At 35.1% G+C, this 18,839-nt stretch overlaps 17 non-coding genes across 17 annotated transcripts; all 17 read left to right on the forward strand.

Annotated features, from left to right (window-relative positions):
• Positions 1-9,116: 9,116 nt before the first annotated feature.
• Positions 9,117-9,205, forward strand: LOC148790282 (small nucleolar RNA Z101). Its single transcript, XR_016079033.1, has one exon. It is a non-coding gene; the product is annotated as a small nucleolar RNA Z101 (small nucleolar RNA).
• Positions 9,206-9,324: 119 nt separating this feature from the next.
• On the forward strand, positions 9,325-9,409 carry LOC148790283 (small nucleolar RNA Z102/R77). The gene has a single exon (XR_016079040.1). It is a non-coding gene; the product is annotated as a small nucleolar RNA Z102/R77 (small nucleolar RNA).
• Positions 9,410-9,863: 454 nt separating this feature from the next.
• On the forward strand, positions 9,864-9,952 carry LOC148790284 (small nucleolar RNA Z101). The gene has a single exon (XR_016079036.1). It is a non-coding gene; the product is annotated as a small nucleolar RNA Z101 (small nucleolar RNA).
• A 126-nt stretch (positions 9,953-10,078) lies between these two features.
• On the forward strand, positions 10,079-10,163 carry LOC148790285 (small nucleolar RNA Z102/R77). The gene has a single exon (XR_016079039.1). It is a non-coding gene; the product is annotated as a small nucleolar RNA Z102/R77 (small nucleolar RNA).
• A 275-nt stretch (positions 10,164-10,438) lies between these two features.
• On the forward strand, positions 10,439-10,526 carry LOC148790286 (small nucleolar RNA Z101). The gene has a single exon (XR_016079035.1). It is a non-coding gene; the product is annotated as a small nucleolar RNA Z101 (small nucleolar RNA).
• Positions 10,527-10,852: 326 nt separating this feature from the next.
• On the forward strand, positions 10,853-10,935 carry LOC148790287 (small nucleolar RNA Z102/R77). Its single transcript, XR_016079042.1, has one exon. It is a non-coding gene; the product is annotated as a small nucleolar RNA Z102/R77 (small nucleolar RNA).
• A 559-nt stretch (positions 10,936-11,494) lies between these two features.
• Positions 11,495-11,579, forward strand: LOC148790288 (small nucleolar RNA Z102/R77). The gene has a single exon (XR_016079037.1). It is a non-coding gene; the product is annotated as a small nucleolar RNA Z102/R77 (small nucleolar RNA).
• Positions 11,580-11,918: 339 nt separating this feature from the next.
• On the forward strand, positions 11,919-12,007 carry LOC148790289 (small nucleolar RNA Z101). Its single transcript, XR_016079034.1, has one exon. It is a non-coding gene; the product is annotated as a small nucleolar RNA Z101 (small nucleolar RNA).
• Positions 12,008-12,104: 97 nt separating this feature from the next.
• Positions 12,105-12,189, forward strand: LOC148790290 (small nucleolar RNA Z102/R77). The gene has a single exon (XR_016079038.1). It is a non-coding gene; the product is annotated as a small nucleolar RNA Z102/R77 (small nucleolar RNA).
• A 391-nt stretch (positions 12,190-12,580) lies between these two features.
• Positions 12,581-12,656, forward strand: LOC148790291 (small nucleolar RNA Z199). The gene has a single exon (XR_016079017.1). It is a non-coding gene; the product is annotated as a small nucleolar RNA Z199 (small nucleolar RNA).
• Positions 12,657-12,945: 289 nt separating this feature from the next.
• LOC148790292 (small nucleolar RNA Z199) lies at positions 12,946-13,015 on the forward strand. Its single transcript, XR_016079018.1, has one exon. It is a non-coding gene; the product is annotated as a small nucleolar RNA Z199 (small nucleolar RNA).
• A 279-nt stretch (positions 13,016-13,294) lies between these two features.
• Positions 13,295-13,364, forward strand: LOC148790293 (small nucleolar RNA Z199). The gene has a single exon (XR_016079016.1). It is a non-coding gene; the product is annotated as a small nucleolar RNA Z199 (small nucleolar RNA).
• A 66-nt stretch (positions 13,365-13,430) lies between these two features.
• LOC148790294 (small nucleolar RNA SNORD18) lies at positions 13,431-13,505 on the forward strand. Its single transcript, XR_016079067.1, has one exon. It is a non-coding gene; the product is annotated as a small nucleolar RNA SNORD18 (small nucleolar RNA).
• A 327-nt stretch (positions 13,506-13,832) lies between these two features.
• Positions 13,833-13,907, forward strand: LOC148790295 (small nucleolar RNA SNORD18). The gene has a single exon (XR_016079066.1). It is a non-coding gene; the product is annotated as a small nucleolar RNA SNORD18 (small nucleolar RNA).
• An 82-nt stretch (positions 13,908-13,989) lies between these two features.
• Positions 13,990-14,073, forward strand: LOC148790296 (small nucleolar RNA U54). The gene has a single exon (XR_016079015.1). It is a non-coding gene; the product is annotated as a small nucleolar RNA U54 (small nucleolar RNA).
• A 59-nt stretch (positions 14,074-14,132) lies between these two features.
• LOC148790297 (small nucleolar RNA R64/Z200 family) lies at positions 14,133-14,235 on the forward strand. Its single transcript, XR_016079048.1, has one exon. It is a non-coding gene; the product is annotated as a small nucleolar RNA R64/Z200 family (small nucleolar RNA).
• Positions 14,236-14,306: 71 nt separating this feature from the next.
• LOC148790298 (small nucleolar RNA R64/Z200 family) lies at positions 14,307-14,404 on the forward strand. The gene has a single exon (XR_016079047.1). It is a non-coding gene; the product is annotated as a small nucleolar RNA R64/Z200 family (small nucleolar RNA).
• Positions 14,405-18,839: the final 4,435 nt, after the last annotated feature.

Raw genomic sequence — 18,839 nt, forward strand, 5'->3', positions numbered from 1 at the left:
ATAATGATATGCCCTATTTTTCTTTGATAAAAAAAGAAAACGATTGGTATAGAGCGGCTTCTAAGTAGACCTGGCTTGGCCCGTTATTTTTTGGATTTGGACAAAATTTCATGCTTGTGGGTTTGGGTTCGGGCTTTAAATACCAAGTCTGATCATTTTTTGGGCCGATTCGAGCCTTATCAAATAAGTTCGGCCCAATTCCGAGCCTGATCCAATACTATTACATATAATAAAAAAGCATTTATATTATATATAATATATATTTATTTCTTAAATTATTAATAAATATTAATTTATTATTATGAAAAATAAATTAGTTTATTAGTTTATTCAATTATTACTAAATTAATATAATATTAGTTTATAAAAGTACATTGAAATAAGACATTTATTGATAAAGAGCCAAAGCCCGGCCCAACCCAGCCCATGAGCTGGTCTACTCACAACCACTTCAATGTGTATTAAGAATGTCTCCTTAATTATATGTTTTTATTCACGTTGAGATATTTTCAATGCATAGCTACAATTGGTTGTGAGCACCATGCCAGCAGGTCTTGTGAGGACATCCAGGGCTCTTGTCAATAATGGTTAGTGAAAATCCTAAGAGGCCTAATTACATCTCAAAATAGTTCGTGAGAAACTCAAACAAAGGTTGAACCCTCTAGAGTAGGGGTGGTCATGGGTTGGGCCAAGCAGGGCCCTAGTCGGGCATAGTGGCAATGAAAAGGGCTTTAAGTTAGGCCCGGGCCCAGCCCATACACCGGCCCTAGATTGCAAGCCCAAACCTGGCCCTACATGGGCCCAAGTTGGTGTATTTTGGATATTTTTGTGCCTCTTATTAGAGGATTCTAACAAAAGGGGTCTACTTGCAACTATGTCAAAAAGATCAAGAGAGGTGATTGCAATTACCAAACTCCAAGAGAAGTTTTAGCAACAGTTAGAAACTTCGGAGGAGGTTTCAACAATTTACCCTAAAGTTTATGCTTTGGTAATTAGATTACATTGTTATTGCTATATTTGATCTCTTTTGTATAAAATCTAGATAGTGTATTGATTTCAAACATTGGAAATGCTTGTATTGTTTAAAGTCATTGAGTGAAGCAAGAGCCAAGATCTAAAGATCCACTTGCTTCTTGGTCTTTGAAATGTCAAAGTAGGAAAGTTCCCAAAAATCTTAGAGCTTCCCTTGTAAGAATGAGAACATATCCCCATCAATGTCTAGGATCACACGAATTTATAAATGTTTGTTTCACATGAACTCTATTAATATTGATATTTGAATAAACATTCAACTAAATCATTATAAACTTATGGCTAAGAATGTTCTTGCAAATTGATCATTTGCTTTATACTCGTGACAAATGCATAAACCAAAAAAAATGAAATTGTTAAGCTCATGCTATGAGCATAGTTTTCAAGGTGTCAAGGCGAGACTAGGTGATAGGAGGGGCTCCTAGTCGCCTAGGTGATAGATTTTTTTTAAGTAAAAACATGTATCCTAGGGTAGTTCCCTAGGTTCCATAATCATATTTCCTTGATAAATATCTATAATTTTCATAAGAAGAGTATAAACTTTATGCTAAAATATAGAAAATCAACATGTTCCAACATATTCATGAGAAGAAAAAGAAGACAGGAAAGAAAATCTGAAAAATATAGGGGTTGAACCCTTATTTCTGTTATAGGAAAAGAATAAAAGAAAAAGGTGGAAGAAGAAGAAAAAAATAGTATATAAAAACACAAAATTAGTAAATAAAAAGAAGAAAACGTGTTGATTGGACAACATTTTATGTTATTTCTTACTTATTGGTTTAGGTTTTGAAGTCTTTGAGGGTTCAATACAATATTTAACAATATTTAACAATATTTGTGTTGATTAAACCCTAACAAATAAGAAAATAACAAAAAGAAATTAGTATATAAACACACAAAATGAATATTTTAATTTAAAAATGTCTATTTTATAATTATAATTTCAAAAAATTAAGAATGTAAAAGTTTGTTATAAAATGCTATAGAAAATTGATTGACAATTAACGAGGCGAGACTCCAAAGGTGCCTTGTCGCCTTGACAACTGTGGCTATGAACAACAAAGTTAGTCCCTTGTAATGAAAACTTCAACCATATATGGCTCATTGATATGTGAAAATACTAGAAGTTATAAAACTAGGGTAGACTCTAGTAGGACAATACCTTATAGGAGTTGTTCCCACTTGAAATAGAGAGTTCAACTTGGATCAAAAGGTTGGTGTGTATCACAAAGAAGTTTGAAACTTCAAAAACCATACAAGAGTTACTATTCCTACTTGAAATGGTTGCATGAGAAGTTCTATCCTTCCTAAGCTATCCATGATAAAGCAATGACTGACTTGTATTGTTAAAACCTACAAAGGAGCTATCATGAAAAAACGCATGAATGAGTTATCAATATGTCTTCATGCAAATCTAACCACCTTTTGGGACATTTGGACTGAAATGAAAATTGTTGAGCTCAAACTTTAAGCACCCAAATCTAGTCCCATTTGACAAAAGGTTAAACCTCAGCCTTAGTCTCTAAAACATAATGGTTATTGATTCCAAAATGTTCATCTAGGAGGCTCGGAAGCTAGGTAGCCTTTTCTAACCCCATAGGAGGTATTTGTGCCTTAAATAAAAACCTAGCTAGTGATAATAATCTTGGTATAGGAAAATTCTTGCCTCCATTAATATATAGTCATGTTTCATTGATGAATTCACAATCTTAGAACTGTGAATAAAATAGGATACCTTACAAGTAGGGAAAACTAAGCAGAATTAGTATTATACTCCTACTTAACTTAGTTAAGTTTCAATCCCTAGCATACATACCCTAGGTTTGTGAGCCAAAATAGGCCACGTCAATACTAGGGAAACTTAGGTATAGCATCGAGTAAAGAACTCAACACTATGTATATCTATGAAATGTGTAAGGCATGATATTACTCATTTGAATTAAAGAAATGTAATGTTTTTACAAGCATGTATGCACCTAGGCTGCATTTTGAAACGATGCAAATAAGTGTAAATGCAATTATGTAGTGTAAAATGGTTCATATAAATTGCAGAGTTAGTTTAGTTTTGCATTAACAAATTTATCTTCTTACCAAATAAATTTTTAGCTGTAATGGATGCAAACACGAATTCTAATAAAACATGTCTTTTTTTTATCAATAGAATTATTATTATTATTATTAGTGAATGTTAATGTGCTAATGCTAATGTTAATGTTAGTGAACTTCCAGCGGTGAAGCGATGCTCGGATTTATTTAGTTCTTGGTCAGGGAAGTTAATCAGTCCACTTGAATGTGCCATTCTTTTCGGTTCAAATGTTCATAGAAGATGGAATAGATCATATATTCCTGATACTCACATGCTAATTGGAGATCATTGTATAGAAATTCAATAACAAGCTGCAGAGTTGGAAATACAAACTTTTGTTCGTGTGATAATTAAAAGTCTACTAGAAACCATTCATAATTATTTCTTAGCCATTTCTTTCATTACAAAGGATTTTTGGTGGGGTTACATCGAAAAAGAATAATTATATTTATTTAAAGGGTCAGGACTCCACGGTGACTCTAAGGCTCAATTTGGATAGAATTACCAAAAGAAAAATACATTAGGCGGTCGTAAGCTTTTTGCATATCCAATTTTAATAGCATAAATAAATTTTGGATATATTTCTTAAACTATCCTTATGGTTAGAAATAGCAACGGGGCGGGGATTACATTCTCCATTCCTGACCCCGACCCCCAAATTCACCCCATCCCTGTCCCTGACCCTGACGGGGAAAGAAGTCCCCCCTCCATCCTTGTCCCCAACGGGGATGAATTCCTCGTCGGAGACCTAAATCCCCGACGATATATATGCACATTGGGAGTCTGAGACAGAGAGATTGAGACTAAGAGGGAGAGAGAGAGAGAAACATTGCGAGAGTTGGGGTCGTCAATGAGAGAGAGAGTCCGACAGCGATCGGCGACGGTAAAGTGGTGACAACGACTCTTCTTTGAGTAGCTCTTCTCTGTCACTCGAGTATATCCTTTGTCCGATGTCCGACAGGCAAGTGGCAACAGTGATGAGACGACAGTCGGTCACTAGAGTCGTCGGTGAAGGTTCAGAGACAGAGTTCTCTCTTCTCTCTGTCGAAGTGTTTTGTGTTTTACTATCGAGGGTTTTAGTATTTTACTATTTTTTAAGTTTTAATCTTTTAAAAAATGAATTATAATTATTATACTTATATAATATTATATATATAATATAATATAATATATATAATATTAATCAGGGACAGGTCGGGGTGGAGATTGCATTCCCCGTCCCCGATCGGGGCTTCAGAGGTAGCCCCATCCCCGAGCCCGACCCCGCCAAGGTACCCCCCATCCCCAACCATCGGGTCGGGGAGCCTAGGTACCTGTTGGGGATGGGGAAAATTGCCACCCCTACTCATGGTTTAGCTAATTGATTAAATGTACCCTTACCGTTTGAAAAATGACTAACACTACCCCTATTGTTTCTGACAATTGACTAACTCTACCCTTACCGTTAACATTCGTTAATATTTTGTCAAAACCCATAAACACATGATACCACATGACGCTTATTTTTTTTAAACCCAATGCTACCCTTGTCCCCGTCCTCTTGGCCTAGCACACCCTCCTCTGACCTCTATTTTTCTCTTCCCTTTTATCTTCCTCCCACATTCTCCATCAACACCAAACTACCGGGGAGCAATTGCACCGCATCCGTACTGTATAAAAGAAAAAAAATTAAAGCATTTTTCAATCTTTTCACAGTCAAGAACCAAGAAAAAGAAACAAAGAAAAAAAGAATTAAAGCCAATCTCTACTGTACTGATATCTTTCAAATTTTTTTATTCACAGGAGTATCTATTAATCCTTCTCTTTCAATGGGGTTTCTTCTTCGACCAACCATCTTTGGCCATTTGCTTGATCATCTCAAATTGAAGGGCGACAGCCTCATCGACCTTGAAGTGCTCTCCATTGGAGCTCCTCATAATGAACTTTCCAGTTTCATCCTCTTTATTCTTCAATAGTGGGGGTGCTCTGTTGAAGAAGCAGAGAACAAGTGAACCAAATAGGGGGCGTCAACGACAGCAACCTAAGTGGTATGAGCGAATTGAATAGGGGCGACGACAGTGACAACCCCCTCCGAACTCCGATCTATCTTTCTCTCTCTCTTCTTCCTTTGAGCGACGACAATGGCAACCCCTATGAATTCCGATCTCTCTTTTTCCTCTTGGTGACGGCAGTGACAACCCCCTTTGAACTCCGATCTCTCTTTCTCTCTCTCTTCTTCCTTTGGGCGACAGCAGTGGCAACCCCCTATGAACTCTGATCTCTCTCTCTCTCCCTCTCTTCTTCCTCTAGGCGACGACGGTGGCACTGCCCTGTAACTCCACCCAGCGACAGAATCACCTAACCATTCTCCCCTTTTCTTTCCTGTTCCTCTCTCTATTCTCCTATGTTCCGTCTCCCCTTTCCAATTGAAACTGACCATCCAAGTTGCAACAACAGCTATTGATTTCATTGTTGACCAGTCGACAGAGGAGGCCACTTATGTTCGATTGTTAGGGGCTTGAGATAGGAAAAAGACTTGAGGGATTCCGCCAGTCTTAAGACTATCTTCACGGTCTTGTTGTATGGTCGTGTTTGAGCTCTGCATTTTTTAAGCCATAGGACTCTGGACGCCATTGCAAAACTGAATATTTTAGACCATAAAAGGGGTAGTTTAGACATTTTGGATGAGTTTTGATGGAAGCTAACGGTAAGAATAGAGTAAATTAATTATGAGAAACAGTAAAGGTAGCCTCATTCAATTTTGAAACAATAAAATATAACTAGTCAATTAACAAACCATAAAGATAGTTAAAAAAATTTACCCATAAATTTTTACGTTTTGCTTTGTTTTGTTTTGACTTTTGAGGAAGTGGAGCGCCTCATGAGCGCGCTCATAATGTTATCCGAGATCATCATGTTAGTGGGCCCAATTTGGAAAGCATCTTCCTTAATTTCTTTCTGTCGACAGGGGGGAGTCAAGAAGAAATAAATTGCTGTTAATAATCAATTGCTTCTGATGAAAATAAATATTTAACAAAGGATATGGTAATATCTTCTATCTCTACTTCTGAAGAAAGAAACGCGTTTTCTGATCACCAGAATAGTGTAAAATGATTCATAAAAAATTATAAATTTGGGTTAGTTTTATCGATAAATTTATATTTTTATTAAATAAATGTATTTTTTTTTCTATTGATGTACTTTTATATCTTATTATCATGTAAATATGCACCGGAAATATATATTTTTTGTTATTTGTCAATGTATAAATATAATATTGTTACCAGAGATCAAATTAACCCTAAACCAGCACACTTCATTTGCATCATTTTCAAATGCAACCATAAAAAAATAAAAAATGGGGGCATGAGAGTTTAACTGGTCCCACAGGGCCCGAATTGCAGAGTTTAACTTGCAACCAAGGATACACCTCTTTATGCGGAAGTGTATCGCTAATGCTCTTTGGGTAATTAAGAAGGAATTAATTTGACGAAGCTCTAGAATTAGGGGAGCTCATTTGGGTTTGGAAATAGAACCTAATAGGCATGTTGATATTAATGGTTATACTTAATATATATTCATTTTGGTAAATTCAATTTTCGATTTGGTTTGTTGAATTTTTTTCTCAAACCAAATTGACTTGCATTAATTTTGGTTATTCAATTTGGTTCCATTCGATTTTTGGTTTGATAATAAAAAATTTGAACACCTGCAACTACAATAGAGGTTGAATGCAATTTATGCCCTCATAACAAGAATCAATTGACCATCTTTTTTGTGGGTGTCTTGTAGTTCGACGGATTTACTTTTGTTTACCATTAAATCTAAGGTTATGTTTGGTTTGAAGGAAAATGTAAGAGAAGAAAGAGAAAGATAGGAAGATTTTTACAAATCTTGTATTGGTTTCCCCATCTTTTCCGTTATTTCCCTATCTTTCTCTTGTTTCACGGGGTAAAAGTCGAAGATCCTTCAAACAAATTTAATTTATTTATTTTTGCTCTTTAGAAGTCAATATGTCAACTGATTTTTTAACATCTGTCTTCATTTTGAGCTTTTTACAATTCTTAATAGAGAGATGGGACATAGGAGAGATTAGGGGAGAAACGACTGAAAAAATAAGAGGTTGAAAGGCAAAATAAACAATGAACTTGAAGAATCGAGCTAGGGTTTCTTTTAAAAAGAAGAGGAAAAGATAAATGGGAGAGGGAAATACCGAAATAGGAAATTATCTTTTAGTTTTCTAAAACACCAAACGGGATTCAGCTTGGTTTCTTTTATGAGCACCCTAGAGCCTTAGTTTCATTGTGTCATTGTGGAGGGTGATGTGCCAGCGTTGGTGGACTATCAAGTGGTTTAGTGCCAAGATCTCTTTAAATCTCATATTGTCATGGGAATGAATTGTTTTTTTGTCGTAGAAAAAGGGAAAATTCTCAATTAGTACTCTGTATTTTGGGTCTAGTGTCATTTTGGTCTTTAAACTTTAAAATGTGATAATTCATTACTTGAATTTTCAAAATGTTATAATCTAGTATTTATCATTAACTAACTGTTAATCAGCCGTTAAGTGACATTTGAAAAAACACAAATAACCTTCGAATATCATCTAATATTTTTTATCAACCATTCAAATATTGACGATTCTTGAGTGGAATTGGCAAGGATTTGAGACTTATTTTTATCTTAACATCTAATTAATGACATGTATTGAATTTCACCTTTTGAAAATTCGGATACCGAATTACTGTATTTTAAAATTCAGAGATCAAAGTGGCGTTAGGCCCAAAATATAGGATAATAATCGAGAATTTTTCCAAAAAAAATTCTGATCGGGTCAGGCACAAGACATGCTCACATGCTTGGCCTGGGCCCGACCCGCATTTCGTGCTAGCTTGATGCGGGTTGGTCCGGGCCGGGTTTAACAGAAATACAACTGGGCAAGGCGGGTCCCCGCTGGCGCTAGTACAAGTTAAACTAGGGTTGTAAAATCTCAACTAGTATATATACGTTACAACCCTAACAACACTTCGTCATCTTAGAGGAGACGGTGGCATTGTTCGCCGCCGGCCAATGGCAACATTGTTCTGTGCTCCTCCTCAGATGCCCATGTTGTATGTGTGCTCCTGAAAGGTTCTCTGCTTCCTCTCTTCTTATCTCTTTTTTTTTCCCTTTGTACTTTCCAAGTTACAAAGAAAGGCGTACGCAAGCTCTAACCCAGAACCTACCTAATCCCCATTCAAATCAAATCCGTGTTTGTGTTTACCATTATTAATTTCCCTTTTAATTCTCACTTGGTAGCATTTCTGAATTGGAAGAGAGATCAGTTGATGTTTGGGGCACCTACTTTTCCATCTCTTGTTTCTTCTGTCTGTACAGAGAACGCTCCCCTCTCTTCCATTCTATTGTTCTTTGTTTTCATCTTGTTCTAATCTCATATACATTGTTCCTCTTACTCAAATATCATTTATTTCATTCGTCCGGGGACTGGTTTATTTGATTTGACTTTCTGTTTTTGATGTTGAATTTTTGTTCCTTCTTTCTATTAAATTTTCCATGTTGTATTTACTCAAATATCATTCTATTATTCCTTATTGGGACAGGTCTGCTAGACAGAGCCTATTTTGAATCCCAAATAGATCGGTACTATTGGAGGCTGCTAAGCAGAGCCTCTCACTAACTTGCCGTCTATAAATTGCGATTGTTAGATTAGTGGTGTCCATGGAACCTTTTTTCAAATATTGGTTTTCCTCGCTTCTTCATTTAATAACTGCACTAGGTAGAATGATGAGTTGTGGGAGATGAGGCATCTTCCTCTTCACCTCAATGTAATCTCTGCTTTGGTTAGAACAAAGAAATTGGCGACAGAGAAATCTCATCTTGATGTGTAATTTCCGTCGAATGTTTTCATTGATGGCACCACCTTGGAGATCTAAAGCATGATTGGTTTTTTGAATCCAGTTCTTTGATTTCCTATCATCTACCTTCTCTCTGGGAATAATTTCTGTTTTAGATTGATACAAATATTGGGCAAATGAGGAATCTCATTTTAATGGGTAATTTGCATCTGAATATTTTCATTGATGCTATCACCTTGGAGATCTGATGCTTTTTTATTTCAATAATGTTTAATTTCACTAGACTGTAAACATTTTATATTTGTCATTGCTATGGTTTTGTAAAATAAGTTTTTTGTCTTTTTTTCTGGTAAATTGTTGCATCCAAGTTGGGGGGAATGAGATGATTATGTCATTGTTTCCCTATTGGTTTTATGGCCACCATGATGGCAATACTAGTTTTAGCTCTAGATGATCATTCTATTCGTTCAAAGATGTTTTTTAATGGTTTAGCTCATATTTCCGGCATATACAGAACACTTGTCCTCGGATTTTCTTCTATGTTTTTTCTTTCTCATATCTTCTATATTCACTATATTGAATTCATCAAGAGGTTTCATGTTACGTTTGTTGTGTCTGTAAATTTTTTTGAAGAGAATAGTAATTTTTTTTTATATTGGTCTGGATAAGCACATATTTTTTATAGGTAGTAAATCTAAAAGATTACAAAAGATAAAGGTCCAGTCAGAGAGGTGTGAAAACTAACAGTAACATGCATTATCAAAAAAAAAAGTTGTCTTATGGGAAGATGTATGAGCCGCTAAATTGTAGGTATATACAATCTTTACATCAATCGAGAATTTACATTCTTCATTTTTCTTTCAACTATTCTTCCCTATTGTCTTCTTAGTTTCTGATTTTGATAGAATCAGCGGTTCGGCAAATGAGGAATCTCATTTTTATGGGTAATTTGCGTCTGAATATATTCGTTGATGCTATCACCTTGGAGATCTGATGCATCGTTATTTCAATGAAATTTTTAATGTTTCTCGACTCTTTACTTTTAATATTTGTTATTGCTGGTATTTATTTAAAAGGACGTATTTTGGATTTTTGACAAATTCTTATATCAGTGATAGTAATACACAAAGAATGAAATGATGTTTTGATTTTTTCCCTATTGGTTTGATTGCCTATATGATGGCAAAGCCAGTATTAGCTCTAGCTCATCATTCTTCATTTTTATCTTTCAATCTTTTTATTCATAGGGGATTTTTCCTTGATTTAGCTTATTCTTCCTATTGATGAAATCTCTGTTTCGCATAAAATGGAGAATTTGACAAATGTGGAGTCTCTTCTTGATGGGATATTTGTGTCTGAATGTTTTCATTGATGCCACCGCCATGGTGATCTGAAGGCTGATTGATTCCTTGAATCCACGTGTACTGAACTATCCTCCATTTTTCTCTTGTCTATCTCTATATGATTTCTGTTATAGATATAATGAAGTGTTGGGCATACGAGGAATCCCATTTAATGGGTAATTTGCACCTGAGTATATTCATTGATGCTATCACCTTGGAGATCTGATGCCTCTTTATTTCAATTTTACTTTTCCTTTTTAGATTACTATCATTTTTTTATGTTCGTTGATTTCTTTCTAATTTTTTTGTATAGGAGTTGGGGTGAATGAATGATGTGTTTGTTTCTTTATATTTTAAAAAAAATGTGATTGTTTCTTTATGTGTTTGATGGCTTCTCACTTTAACTTCTATTTTAGAGAGAATCAAGATTTGGGCAATTGAAGAATCTCTTCTTAATGTTTAATTGGCGTCTAAAAGTTTTCTTTGGTTCTACCATCTTTGAAAGTTTTCTTGTCATTACTTTGGTTTGGTTAAATTAGCTTTTTGGATGGAATCCTAGCGAATGAGATGATGATGTTATCGCTTCCCTATTGGTTTGATTGCCAATATGATGGCAATACTGGCATGCTCTGGCTGATCATTCATCACTTCCATCTTTCAATATTTTCATTTAATTGGGTGTATTTCCAGTGGGTTAGCTTTTCTCTCTGTTATTCATGGCCATACTTGTTCTACGATCTTCATCTCATTGGTTTTGATTTGGAAATGGTTCTTTTACTCATCCTCGTTTTTGAAGAGAAGAGTTCACATCTCTGTATTTTGATTCACAAATTTAATGTAAAGAATCATAACACAGTTTTATATTTATTTTGTTTTTCCAATTATGTTCCTCTCTGAAATGATTTATGTTTTATCCAGTAGAAAGTCCAGGAGTTAATAATTTTTAATAATGATTTATGTTCCTCTCTTGATGGGAAGAAAACCATGAATATTTTTTCTTCGAGTTAATAATGGTTTGCCCAACATTGGGGATGTGGAATCTGATTATAACGTATAATTTGCATCTGAATGTTTTAAATGACGTCGTTACCACTTTTGAGATCTAATGGCGCTTTTAATAGTTCGAAGATTTTATTTTACAGGGTTTGCTGAAACAACCTCCTTTGTTGGTTTCTGGTAAATTATTGTATTGTAGTTTGAGGGAATGAATTGATGATGAGATTGTTTCCCTATTGGTTTGATTGCCGATATGATGGCAACACCAGTATTAGCTCTAGCTGATCATTCCCTTCCTATCATTCAATCTTTTCGGTTAATGTGGGGTTTTTTTTCCATGATTTGATATATTTTTCTGTGTCCATTTTCGCAGCCACATATGTTTTATGATTTCCGTCTCTGTCTATGAAAATATTTCCTTAAGTTTCTCTTTTTCTGTATCTTATATATGAGATATCTTTATCTTGACAAGAGATCTCTTTCTTAGTTTTTATTGATTTTTTGTTAATTGCCTTTTGTGAAGAGCTTAACAAAAAGTTATAATTATTTTGCTTTTTTCCTTTTATTTCAGTCTCTTTTGTTACTAGTTTTGATCAAACTACTTTTATTTACCCAAGTTCATTTAGAAGAGTTTGGCAAGTGAGGAATCTCTTTCTAATGGGTAATTTGCGTCTGAATTATTCCAGTGATGTTACCATCGTCGAGATCTGATGCCTTTTTGAATAATTAACTCATCAGGCTATTTGTCACTGCTAGAGTTGTTTAAACTTTTTAGTTGATTTTTGACATTTTCTTTTATTGGAGTGGGGTTGGGGAGAATGAGATGACGATGAGATTGTTTCCCTATTGGTTTGATTGCCGGTATGATGGCAAAACCAGTATTAGCTCTAGCTGATCGTTCTTCACTTCAGTGCTATATTTGTTTTAAAGCATTCCAACTATATTCTGTCCTGACTCCATCTTTCTAATCAATATAATTTTTTTTAGATTGTTCTTTGCTATTGTGGGCAGTAAGTTTACTTCTGTGTTGTGCTCAAAGTATTGCCCAACTCATAGCACTTTGATAGTGAGCAGGTAACTGTCAAGTTAATTGTTTTTCAAATGGTAGTCCCTAATTCGTGCTGCTCTTTAAGGTTTCTGCATTGTTGATCAATAAATTATTATTCTCTTTTACCATTTCGTGAACCACGGTGGCCATCATCTCTCTCTCATCTAAAATTGTTTACCTGGTACTTGTTTCTCATTTTTTTGTCCCATTATTTTTCCCTTATGTTCTGTTAATTTTGCTACAAGGATCATCTGATGAGAAAACAGAAAACTGCAACAATATGACATCTAATGATTCATTGTATTTAGTCTCTGATGATCTTGATAGATTTACTCTTTGTGGAGTGAATAACCACAACAGATCCCCTTACTACAAGGCATTGGATCTTCTCCCTAATCTTATACCTTGTATTCCTTCCTCACTTCGTGTTGGGAGCCTTGTGCCCTCTTTCCTCTTAGCACAAGGTCTCTGATGATCTTGTGCTTTCTATCACTGAATTGTGAACCTTGGTTGCTATTATGTTTCTTGCACGCTAAAATTGTTCACATGTTACTTGTCTATAAATAATCGTTTTTATTTTTCTCTTAATGTGTTTTTATTTTGCTACACGGATCTTCTGATGAGAAAACTTAAACAAAATGACATCTCATGATTTGTTGTATTTAAGTCTCTGATGATCTCTGTTTGATTCACTGTTATATTTCATTTTAAACGAATCAGTATGCGGGCGGAGATGAAGAAATGTTATTGGTCCGTGTTTCTGAATAAACCGTGACCGAGAAACCATTCCAACTTCTGATCTCCAGCAGATCTAAGAGAACATAAATGTGGCTCTACACTATTCTGAGTATTTCAATCGACTTAGAACTAACTATTATTAGAGTTGCTTTTATGTGATATTATTAATGGATGGTTTCTTCAAAGTTGCCATGGTAATCTTCCTTTTATTTTGCTACAAGGATCAACTGATGAGAAAACTGCAACAATATGACGTCTCATGATTCATTGTATTTAAATCTCTGATGATCTTTGTGTTTGATTTACTTTTACCTATTTATTCTATGATTTGATTTCTAAACTAATAGATTTGTGGGGGGAGATGATGAGTTCTTATTGGTCCGTGTTTCTGAATTTACTGTGACTGAGAAACCATTCCTACTTCTGATCTCCTGCCAGATCTATAAGAAATAGGTTTCTTATATCTGAAAATTTCCCTTTTTAGTATTGAAGATTTAAGAGAACATAAATGTAGCTGTGAGGCTTGCAAAACTGAATTTGGCGATACATTCTATTTTATTCTGACTAACTCAATTGGCCGAGAACTAAATATTATGTTAGCCTGGTTCTATGTTATATATTATTAATGAAAGGTTTCTTCGAAGGTGCTACGTTTATCTTTCCTTTATTTTGTTACGGTTGATCTGATAAGAAAATTTTTGACAATAGGAGATTTTATTTATCTTTTGATTTGATTTTTAAACAAATAAATTTGCGGGAGGAAATGATGAAGTCTTATTGGTCCGTGTTTCTGAATCAACTGTGACTGAGAAACCTTTCCAACTTCTGATCTCCTGCTGATCTAAGAAGAACTTGTCCTATTTCTGAAAAATTTCTTGCGTTTTTAGTATTGAGGGCTTAAGAGAACAAATTTGTGGCTCAATGATTGCTAGCCTTAATTTGGCAGTATACGCTATTCTGAGTATTACAATTGGCTGAGAATTAATTATAATGAGAGCTGCTTGTGTGATGTTTAATGTCCCTTTTTTGATTAGTTATGTTCAACTTTTTATTATTTTCCTCTGCTGTGATGAAACATGAAACACTTGGCTGGCATGTCAGACTTTAGAGATTTTTTTGTCAAAAAATCCATTCGAAGAAAATTTAGTTTCAGATCAGAGATTGGCAATGGAAAGTTTCTTCAATGTGGTTATGTTAAGCTTCTCTTTTTGTTTAGATGTTCTTATTGTTTTCCTCTGTGGTGATGAAATATGAAAATTCTTCGCATGTCAGACTTCAGAGATTTTTTCCCTAAAATCCATGAGAAGAGAATTCATTTTCTGAACAGAGATTGACTAATAATTTCTGACAAGAGTCTAAAATCCATTTCGTCTCATGGTTGATATGAGATTTGTTGGCATATTGTCGTTGTTTCATTTTGTAGTTTCCGTTACTTCAGATATGCTACCCACGACATCTTTCCACATCTACCAGGCAAACGTCGTCTGCATAAGAATGAAAATGGAGATATTCCCAATGCAGAGTTTTGTCCCGTGTGTAGTAGAATTGAACCCATGTCTTTGCCATATGATGCCATTCTTGTTGCATCGTTTTTCAGATATGTATGCGTGCGTGAGAAAGTGGAGTGAGAAAGTGTGCAGGTATTTCGGTGTCAATGAAAGTGAGTGGTTTAGAGAAAGTGAGAAAAAGAGAGAGAGACGAGTTGATGAGGAGAATCATTTGTATTCGAAGCGACAAGGGTGCTTCATATCTCATCTGTCAGGCACATAGTGCAGGATTAAATAATGGACTTAACACAGACAACTCGGACAAGTAAATCGACGGCCCTCTCCTTTCTCACTCTCCCACTGTATTTTATTCTCATTTTTCTCTCTTCACAAGCTGATATAGCCATATAAAAGATTTCTGCTTTTCCACAGTTTAAGATCTGTTTCTTTTGGCATTTTTGTTCAAGAAACTCAATTAACTGGAGCAATTGGATAATAGAATGATCATATGTTCATCATTTTACAATTGCATTGATGGGTAGCTCTGAGATCACTTGTTTTCAATTTTTGTAATCATGGGAGCGATACCTGATTGGCTGATGCCTGATTGATTATTTAATAGTCAAGAAAAGAAATTGAAAATTGAAATAGAAAGAAAATCATTCCAACCCGGAATCTTGTGCCCTGTTTAATTTTTAGGAATAGGGGTCTGAAATCAGATTCATAATTGGCTATTCTGATTCCAACTGAAAAAACATTCACCCCCTTAATGGCCATTCCCTGCCTTTCCCTTGAGAATCAAATCCCATTTCTGCTGTTTTTAAGTTCTTATTCTTATTCCTGTCTGAACCATTTCTGCTGTTTTTCGGAGGATTTTGATTTTAATTGCGATTGCAAACTAAATAGACTTGGTATTTCATCTCAGAAACAGCAAAAAAAACGTGTTCAATTATACAAACATTTTTTGTTTGTAATTGAAGGGAATATAGGATTCCTTTGTTCAATTGTTATAGGATAATCGTCTATTATATCTCAAGTCTTATTTGAGTTTAAACATCAATTATATCTCTCGTTTTATTTGAATTTAAACATCAATTATATCTCTCGTCTTATTTGAATTTAAAGCATTTAGTTTCTGCAAAACTAGTTACAAGTACTTGTTTTGAATATAAACCATCTTCAGGAGATCATTATCCTGTCATTAGCCACTGCGAAGCATGGTTCTGCCAGTTAGTATTTTCCTATGAAGTGATAGTTTTTTGGACGTACCTCATTGTCCTAAATTTCAAAACATCCATGCTTTGAACCCCTTCGCCGACATCCCTTGGATGCTTGCTTTTCTCATTCACACAAACACTATACAACTAAAGTTTGGTTACGAGGGCAGGGAAGACAAAATTTATCTAAAAGGGCTACCCTGTAATTTTAGGCATAACGCTATCATGTTTAAGTCATGTCGAGGTGCTTTCTGAAATTTCCATCTCGAGGTAATGCAACTTGTAAAGTGGGTATGGAATCAATTTCATTCCAAGACTGTCTAAGCCTATTAAAAAATCTAGGCATTTTGTGTCATTACTTTTTTATAACAGACAAAATTCCCAAAGTGTCAAAATTTGACAATAGCAAACAGGAAATATGGATTATGGTAAACTAGCAACAAGGAAATAGCAGTACTTACAGTAGATGGCCCATACTTACTTGCTAGCCAAGTCATAGCAACCAACTTATCATGATGATTCTGAACAGAATATAAATTTAACAAAACATAATCTAGCAAATCAAACACCCTTAGTTAATCTTCGATGGTAGTCACGGAACATGGTCTTAATTACCAACAACCGCATATTTTTCAAAATAGCCCACATAAGCCAATGGAACCATTGAAACAAAGAGCAAAACATGTTCCACACAAGCCCTATTGTTTTGCCACCAAACAAAGTTTCCCCACACCAATAAACAAGAAAAAGAAAGGGATGGTTTCAATACCTCAAAATCCCTTTGACTATAGAGCAAACTGGACATATCTAATATCATATAATGAAAAAACATACTACTCCTGGTATCATTTGGCACCATTTTATTGCTATTATTATTATTATTATTATTAACATGTAAAGAATGTAAAATCTGCCCCAATTTGAAAGATGGGAGGTGAGGATAAACAAAGCAATATGTTGACCATTCAATCATAATAAGAAAAAAGTATGATAAATATAAAGATGAAAAGATATAATTGATATTGTAGAGACATTGAGTTGGGTTCTTGTTTTGGTAGAGAGATGAATAATAATATTACTAAAAGAACAGGGCCAGATTATAGAGCATTATAAAATAGAGAGACATGGGAAAGAGGACATAGTCATTCGCACAAGCATTTATCACTTGGGAAAATGTTCAAATAGAAAGATAAAACAATCGATTGCTAAGAATGAAACAATATCTAATGTAAACCATATCACCCTATCAGTTTGAACTTGCAGATTAACACTTATTTGGTTCTGGCTTCAAAATTTGCCCCTTTCTTGATGTCTTTCGAGTGTTCACAAATCGGTGCTATGAGTGGAAGATATTGGAAGATACCATACGTATTGAATAAAATCCTCTTTTTTTTTTGGTAGAGTAAAGGTGAGCTACATAAGCCTGGGGGTAGCTCTTCCCCAAAAATTGCACCAACAAATGAACTCAAGAGGCCTAAGAAGCACTAGGACAAAATTGCTAATAGGAGAATCTGAGTCGAGAGCTTGTTTCGCCAACCAATCAGATGCCTGGTTAGCTTCATGAAAGGCATGAGAGAAAATCGCACTACAATCCTGCAACTCCACCACTTTGAAGCATTCATCGTTGATAGTCTGAAGTCTCCAAGGCGGGTTAAACGTCTTCATGAGGCAGGAAATGACGATGAACAAGTCACCCTCAATGTAAATGGATTGATCTTTGAAGTTAAAAGCCATATTGAGGGCTTCCCAAGCAGCCCACGCCTCAACAAGATTTAGCGATGCCTCCCCAATATGACAAGCTTTAAAAAACACAACACCCCTTACTATTTTGGGAAGAATCAAAATTGATTTTGATAACCCCCCGTTTTGGGTTCCTCCAATAAACTGAGTTCCTAACTTTTTTATTGATTTTATCCGTAGCTGAGTTGTTTACAAATTTCTAGTTGGTTGTAGAAAGATTGAGCTTTATCAATGATCCTGACCGGATTGATGTTTTTGTTATTAAAAATTTTTTCATTTCTATTCTTCCACAAGAACCATAGAATAGTACTTGCTTTTTCTCTGCTTAACTGAGTTACATGGCTGTTATTAATGGTCATGTTAGACCACCAACTATTAATAAAGATTTCATTGTCCATTTGGTTCACAATGTCTTGGCCCACTAGTCTCCAAACTTGTTTTATAGTCATGCAATTTTTGAAAATGTGATCAATGTTCTCGTCATCTCCACAAAAGTTACATGCCTCACTTATGTTCATACCCCTCTTCTAAGGAGGTTGGACGGCAGTTTACAATTAAGGGGCAGGAACATAAAGAGTTATATCTTGGGGGGGGGGGGAGATTGAGGCCCCAAATAGTGTTTAGGAAGCCTCTTTGCTGCACTTGCATATTATCCCTAACACAACCTTCTTTGTACATTGATCTTATAGTGAAATTCCACTTAGGGTCGAGTCTCTAAACGACTTCATCTTCTTTTGAATTTGAAGGGATAAAGATCGCTTTAATCTTGCTCCAAATCGGCTTTGGGACCATTTTGCAGATTTGATCTTCCTTCCAAATCATTCTTTCATGATCAATATAGTTACTAACTTTGAGATCTTCATTAACAAGATTGTCCTCTATCCTAATATTTTTAAGGATGTCATCCCCCACCCATTTGTCATTCCAAAAATTAGTAGATCTCCCATTTCCAATTGATCAGCCAAGGCCTCTTCTGAGTAAATTTCTAGATTTGAGTATTCCCCTCCATGCCCAAGAGATCCCTTTTTTATCCTTGGCATTCCAAAAGTCTATTTTACTTAGGCATTTGTTTTTCACAACTTAAATCATAGGTTATTCTTTTCAGTGATAACTTCCACCCAAGCTTAGCAAGGTTTGTGCCATTCATCCATCTTAGGTTTTTTAGCCCAAGACCACCCTATATCTTAGGTGAACATATTTTTTTCTAGCTCATGAGGTGTATAGGCTTCATTCCATTACTGTTTGCCCATAAGAAATTATTTTGGAGTCTATTGATCTCTTTCACATTTTCTAGAGGGACCTTGAAAGATCATTGGGGCAT

This window comes from Nelumbo nucifera, chromosome 7 (assembly GCF_055504915.1).
Source record: "Nelumbo nucifera cultivar China Antique chromosome 7, China Antique-T2T, whole genome shotgun sequence".
In the NCBI taxonomy this organism is placed as follows: domain Eukaryota; kingdom Viridiplantae; phylum Streptophyta; class Magnoliopsida; order Proteales; family Nelumbonaceae; genus Nelumbo; species Nelumbo nucifera.